Genomic DNA, 7,500 nt, shown 5'->3' with positions numbered 1-7,500 from the left:
ATGAGAGTTCCTGGGTATAAAATCCCCGAACGTTTTTTTCATTTTTTTGATAAATGTCTTTGATGACGTCATATCCGGCTTTTCGTGAAAGTTGAGGCGGCACTGTCACGCCCTCATTTTTCAACCAAATTGGTTGAAATTTTGGTCAAGTAATCTTCGACGAAGCCTGGACTTCGGTATTGCATTTCAGCTTGTTGGCTTAAAAATTAATTAATGACTTTGGTCATTAAAAATCTGAAAATTGTAAAAAAAAATAAAAATTTATAAAACGATCCAAATTTACGTTTATCTTATTCTCCATCATTTGCTGATTCCAAAAACATATAAATATGTTATATTCGGAGTAAAAACAAGCTCTGAAAATTAAATATATAAAAATTATTATCAAAATTAAATTGTTGAAATCAATTTAAAAACACTTTCATCTTATTCCTTGTCGGTTCCTGATTCCAAAAACATATAGATATGATATGTTTGGATTAAAAACCGCATAAAATTTGTTTACCAGCAAAATAGATGGTTTCAGCAGCAAATAGGAAGGAGTGAGCAGCGAATGTGAAGCAGCAAATTGGATGAATTCAACAGCAGAATAGATTAATTGAACAGCCAAGCAGATTTCTTAAACAGTAAAAATGGGGCAGAAATAAGTCGTCCCCTCTTTCGCTTCTCTCCCAGGTGGACGGTCTTTGCCTGCGCTGGTGGTTCAGAAATGGACAGCCGGATTTCCATGCCAAGTGAGTGTTTACATATGTTGGACTTCATGTAGACAGGGCAATTGCAGTCAATTCTGTTGTCCTCCACGGTCAGACTCCAAACCGAGTTCCGGCTCTCCTTGTACTGGTCAAACGATTCCCAAGAGGCTCTCTGGAACTGGTCTGAAGCGACTCCGAGGCCACGAACACTTTCTGGTTCCTCTTGATGGACTTTGCGTTTGAAGATGCCCACTGATAGGCAGCCGTCCAGCAGGGCAAGGTTCTGTCTGGTTCTTGGGTCACTGGGATATGATCAGGCTGAGCGTTGTCTCTCTCTCTGGACCAGTTCAGGACAATGTCTCTTTCAACAAGGGTTAGGAATCTGGACAAGTCAAGCCTCTCACAAAATGTGTTCTGACGTTTGATGGTCTGGTTTATTGCATCCAGTCCATTGTTTGTGAAAGGAATTCCCGGGGCGTAGCCTTCGTACCAGGTGTCATTGCGGTCGATTCATGACCCCTTGAAGTACTCCACGAAAGACAACAATCCGTGATCGTCAGAATCTTCGGAATCTTCGGAATCTTCCCAAAATATTTATCGCAGCTAATTTGCTGTTGAAACCCATCTTTTTTGCTGCTGGTCTATCTTTTTTGCTGCTGGTCCATCTAATTTGCTGGTCCATTAAATCCCTGCCATTAAAAACACGCTCAGAAAGTTAAAACAAAGAGAGGTACAGAAAAGCGTGCTATCCTTCTTAGCGCAACTACTACCCCGCTCTTCTTGTCAATTTCACTGCCTTTGCCATGAGCGGTGGACTGACGATGCTACGAGTATACGGTCTTGCTGAAAAATGGCATTGCGTTCAGTTTCATTCTGTGAGTTCGACAGCTACTTGACTAAATATTGTATTTTCGCCTTACGCGACTTGTTTTTGCTCATATGGAAACACGCGTTATTTTTTATATTTAGTCAAGTTTTGACTAAATATTTTAACATCGAGGGGGAATCGAAACGAGGGTCGTGGTGTATGTGCGTGCGTGTGTGCGTGTGTGCGTGCGTGCGTGTGTGTGTGTGTGTGTGTGTGTGTGTGTGTAGAGCGATTCAGACTAAACTACTGGACCGATCTTTATGAAATTTGACATGAGAGTTCCTGGGTATGAAATCCCCATACGTTTTTTTCATTTTTTTGATAAATGTCTTTCATGACGTCATATCCGGCTTTTCGTGAAAGTTGAGGCGGCAATGTCACGCCCTCATTTTTCAACTAAATTGGTTCAAAGTTTGGTCAAGTAATCTTCGACGAAGCCCGGGGTTCGGTATTGCATTTCAGCTTGGTGGCTTAAAAATTAATTAATGACTTTGGTCATTAAAAATCGGAAAATTGTAAAAAAAAATAAAAATTTATAAAACGATCCAAATTTACGTTTATCTTATTCTCCATCATTTGCTGATTCCAAAAACATATAAATATGTTATATTCGGAGTAAAAACAAGCTCTGAAAATTAAATATATAAAAATTATTATCAAAATTAAATTGTTGAAATCAATTTAAAAACACTTTCATCTTATTCCTTGTCGGTTCCTGATTCCAAAAACATATAGATATGATATGTTTGGATTAAAAACACGCTCAGAAAGTTAAAACAAAGAGAGGTACAGAAAAGCGTGCTATCCTTCTTAGCGCAACTACTACCCCGCTCTTCTTGTCAATTTCACTGCCTTTGCCATGAGCGGTGGACTGACGATGCTACGAGTATACGGTCTTGCTGAAAAATGGCAGCTACTTGACTAAATATTGTATTTTCGCCTTACGCGACTTGTTTCTACTGTTGCGATCGGTTTTGCCGCTGCCGCCACCCCGCCGCTACCATCGTGCTGCCGTCGCGTCGCTATATGGAAACATAGCTCTCTCTCTCTCTCTCTCTCTCTCTCTCTCTCTCTCTCTCTCTCTCTCTCTCTCTCTCTCTCTCTCTCTCTCTCTCTCTCCTCGATCACCATCCTCTCTCTCTGTTTCTCTGTCTCTGCTTCTCTCCCTTACCCCCCCCCCCCCTCCCTGTCTGTCTGTCTGTCTCTGTCTCTGTCTATCTGGCCCTGAGGTACCCCCACAGAAAGTAGTCGGGTGGGTTCAGATCAGGGGAGTAGGGAGACCAAGGTAAGTCAGTGCGGCGTGAAATGAGTCTGTCACCAGGGAAATATCGGCGGAGGAATTCCAAAGATTTGGCGGTGCACCGATCTTGTCGGTAGATAACTGTGTTCATATTAGCTCCTGTTAACCCGTGATTTGTACAAATGTAAAAACATTTTACAAATTACGTCGAACCTAAAACCGCGATTTGTAAAAATGTAAAAAGGTACAGTCGCATTCCACAAAGTAAACATGCCTTTTATTATTATTAATATTTGTTGTTTAGAAAACTACAGGTATTTGGAATAGACTATAGTGATGGCGTTTCATACCACAGGCGGTCAGACAGACAGATGGACAGACACACAGATAGAAAGCGCACAAACTTACTCGAACAAATAGTTCCTACTGACAGACAGTCAGACATACAGACACAGAGACACATGCATATTTGACACAGCCAGACACACAGAAAGACAGACACATAGACATCAGATAGACAGACACACAGACAGATAGACACACTAACAGACGCGCATGCATGAGATCCAAGAGTTTCTGTTGGAGTAGCTATTGAAACAGAACTAGCAATATTCAGCCGAATCAGATGATTTTCCCCCTTGTTTTTCCTCCCTTACCGTAGAGTTGATACTTCTTTCTTTCTTTATTTGGTGTTTAACGTCGTTTTCAACCACGAAGGTTATATCGCGACGGGGAAAGGGGGGAAGATGGGATAGAGCCACTTGTCAATTGTTTCTTGTTCACAAAAGCACTAATCAAAAATTTGCTCCAGGGGCTTGCAACGTAGTACAATATATGACCTTACTGGGAGAATGCAAGTATCCAGTACAAAGGACTTAACATTTCTTACATACTGCTTGACTAAAATCTTTACAAAAATTGACTATATTCTATACAAGAAACACTTAACAAGGGTAAAAGGAGAAACAGAATCCGTTAGTCACCTCTTACGACATGCTGGCGAGCATCGGGTAAATTCTTCCCCCTAACCCGCGGGGGGAAGTGTATACTTCGACGACTAGACAATTTACAATGATTGTAAAAAGTGTGTCTTTCTCCGCTTCAACAGTCAATGTCTTTATCTCGTGCTAATAAAACTGGGCTAGTTACCAACTCTCTCTCTCTCTCTCTCTCTCTCTCTCTCTCTCTCTCTCTCTCTCTCTCTCTCTCTCTCTCTCTCTCTCTCTCTCTCTCTCTCTCTCTCTCTCTCTCTCTCTCTCCCTCCCTGCCTTGTTCGTTGTGCAACGCGTTACTGGATTTTAGTGTAGGCCTATATTGTGTTGTAGGTTTCTAATCTTGGTTTTACTGTATACAGGTTCACAACTGGGTTCAATCTCTTTCTGCAATGTTCTGCGCCATTCTGCACTATCTTTATTAGTGTCGCATTGCTTCTCTTCTTTCTTTTGCTATGTGTGACAACTTCAGCCTTGACGTTTATTTGCTGGACAACTTTTGTCTTGTACTTTGTTCTATCGCAACTGACACACAGTGTTCATTTGTGGTTTTTATATTTAGTCAAGTTTTGACTAAATTGTTTAACATAGACAGGGAATCGAGACGAAGGTGGTGGTGGTGGTGGTGGTGGTGGTGGTGTGTGTGTGTGTGTGTGTGTGTGTGTGTGGGTGTGTGTGTGTGTGTGTGTGTGTGGGTGTGTGTATGTGTGTGTGTGTGAGTGTGGGTGTGTGTGTGTGTGTGTCTGTGTAGAGCGATTCAGAGAAAACTACTGGACCGATCTTCATGAAACTTCGCATGAAAGTTGCTGGGTGTTATATCCCCGGACATTGTTTGTATTTGTTTACGATAAATGTCTTTGATGACGTCATATCCGTATTTCAGTGAGAGTTGAGGCGGCACTGGCACGCCCTCATTTTTTAATCAAATTGATTGACATTTTGGTCACGCAATCTTCGACGAAGCCCGGACGTAGGTATTGCATTTCAGCGTGGACGCTTAATGATTAATGAATGAGTTTGGTCATTAAAAATCTCAAAATTTTAATCAAAATTAACATTTAAGCAATTTCATCTAATTCTTTATCCTTTTCTGATTCCAGAAACACAGTAGATATGTGACCCTCCACCACGAAATGAGTCGCATGTCACCTTGCGCGGTTCTGCGCTAGGCTTAATATAAGTCCGGGGAGTGTCTGGTAACAGTGTGAGGGTCACCTTAGTCACAGGCTTATAACTGAAACAGTTTTCGCTCTTTTCTAAAACGGTTTTCACCACTGGATAGAGCATAAAAAAACTCTTTAGGAAAATGTAAAAATATGAAAATCATGCAAAGGTGACATGCGACTCATTTCGTGGTGGAGGGTCACATATGTTATGTTTGGATGAAAAACAAGCTCAGAAAGTTAAAAAGAATACAGAAAAGCGCGCGTTCTTATCAGTAACTGCGCCATACTGGCTTTGTCACTTGAACGTTTTGTACGTAAATGTCAGCGTTTCAGTGTCGGTCACGAATTATCGTTTTTTTTTCTCGTGAAATGCAGTGCGTTCAGTATCATTATGTGAGTTTGACAGCTTGACTTTAATGTAGGCTATTAGTTTCGCTATACGCTACTTGTTTTTACTGCATTCAGGCGCACAGCAAAGTATAATTATGTTACACTGAGTTCAGCTTCTTTCTACAAACTAATGCTCTTTACCTGTACTGTTTTTATTTTGTTTCCTTATCTCTGTTCTTTTTGGTGTGCAGCGACTTCAGCCTTGGCGTTTGATTTTATCGGAAGGTTTGTGTTATATTTTGTCCTGACTTAAATTACCTTAGCACATGTGTATTCATTCTTTTCCAATACATGCCTGTCTCCTTTATAGTTCTGGTCGCTGCTTTCTATTCTGGCATGGTTTGTTGTACATGTATCATCATTTTCTTCTATTTGTTCTTTTTTTGTCAGGTTCTTTTTCTACTATAGTGATAAATAATGTCCTCCTTTCTTATGTTCGTCCAGTTTTGTCCATTTAGCTTTGTATTGTTTGATTCTGCTTAGCGCTCTTTGAAATCCAAAAACAAAGAGACTGCCAACGTTCCAAAATTCAGAATAAAAACCCCAAGAAATGTAAGTTGTTGGAACGTTTAATTATGGACAAAACAAAACGTCACGTTCACAAATATATCGACCCAGCAGTATTTTAAGTGCACAGGCCGACAAACACTAATTACACAACACTTATCTTGACGAAGTGTTCAGAGGCTTGACGTAGGGGTGGGGACGTAGCTCAGTTGGTAGCGCGCTGACTTTGTAGCCAGTTGGTCGCTATCAGCGTGGGTTCGATCCCCACGTTCGGCGAGAGATTTATTTCTCGGAGTCAACTTTGTGCAGACTCTCTTCGGTGTCCGAACACCCCCGTGTGCACACATGCGCACGAAAAAGATCCCACGTTCACAGCGAAAGTCTCAGGGCTTGGAAAACACGAAGGCACGCATGCATCATCTCTCGTCTCTGGTTATCATGATCGTATTTTCGATACTTTGACGAGACAAACCCAATGCTGGTGTGTCGAAGAAGACAGCCACAACGGGCTTGTTCGAATCAAACTATCACACCATATCTTCAGCGTATTACCAATACCTGTCCCAATATAGACCAGTTGGTCTAAGAGGACGTTAAACCCTGACCCTAATAGTCAGTCAGGCTTGACGTGCATTCGCTTATGTCTTCACTTCAAGCCGCTGACCGCCTGGCGTCTGGCATTATGGGGTTAGTGCTAGGACTGGTTGGTCCGGTGTCAGAATAATGTGACTGGGTGAGACATGAAGCCTGTGCTGCGACTTCTGTCTTGTGTGTGGCGCACGTTAAATGTCAAAGCAGCACCGCCCTGATATGGCCCTTCGTGGTCGGCTGGGCGTTAAGCAAACAAACAAACAAATAAACAAATCAAGCCGCTGAACATTTTGTCAAGATAAGTGTTGTGTGCTTAGTGTTTGTCTGTGCACTTAAAAGACCACTGGGTCGATATATTTGTTTACGCTCTTGAAAACACACACACACACACACACACACACGCGCGCGCGCGCGCGAGCACACGCACACACACAAAATCACATTTTTTGACTACTTTGCTAACATGCTTCACTGATACAAGTCTGTTTTTTGTCAACCATATTTAAGTCAATGTGCGCAGTGTGTGATACCGTCTCGAATATAAAATATATCACACTCTATTTTTAGTCAATCTGCAAAGAAAGTGATCAAGTCTCGAATACAACTTCATGATATCACACACTGTGTAACAGTGGAAAAAAAAGTAAAATAAACTATATCATACCTTCCATTTTCTGTGTCCTTGCTTTGTACCTGCAGCAGGCTGTCGCCGACAGAAGCAAAACAGTCACAAACTACTTTCTCACAAGTTTTAGAGCATAACATAAAACGTAAGAGTATAGTTCAGATTCAAAGCACAGCAACCGAGACACTTTCAAAGCCTGTGTGTCTCCCTTGTTCCTTCTCATTCTTTCTCTCACATACACTGCCGCTTCGAACCCTTGGCTGTGATATCAACGGGGCACCAACCTTTTGCCGTCATGTGAAGAAATCCAGAGGCGCCGGAAAAAAAGAATGTTGGACTTTTATTTACCTACATGGTATGGTAAGCAGTTGTGTGTTTGGAAAGGAATACATTTAAGGAGCAGGCGATCGAGAGGGGTGCGAGAGTGTA

This window comes from Littorina saxatilis, unplaced genomic scaffold (assembly GCF_037325665.1).
Source record: "Littorina saxatilis isolate snail1 unplaced genomic scaffold, US_GU_Lsax_2.0 scaffold_1645, whole genome shotgun sequence".
NCBI lineage: Eukaryota > Metazoa > Mollusca > Gastropoda > Littorinimorpha > Littorinidae > Littorina > Littorina saxatilis.
Note: the sequence above shows the minus strand (reverse complement) of the source record.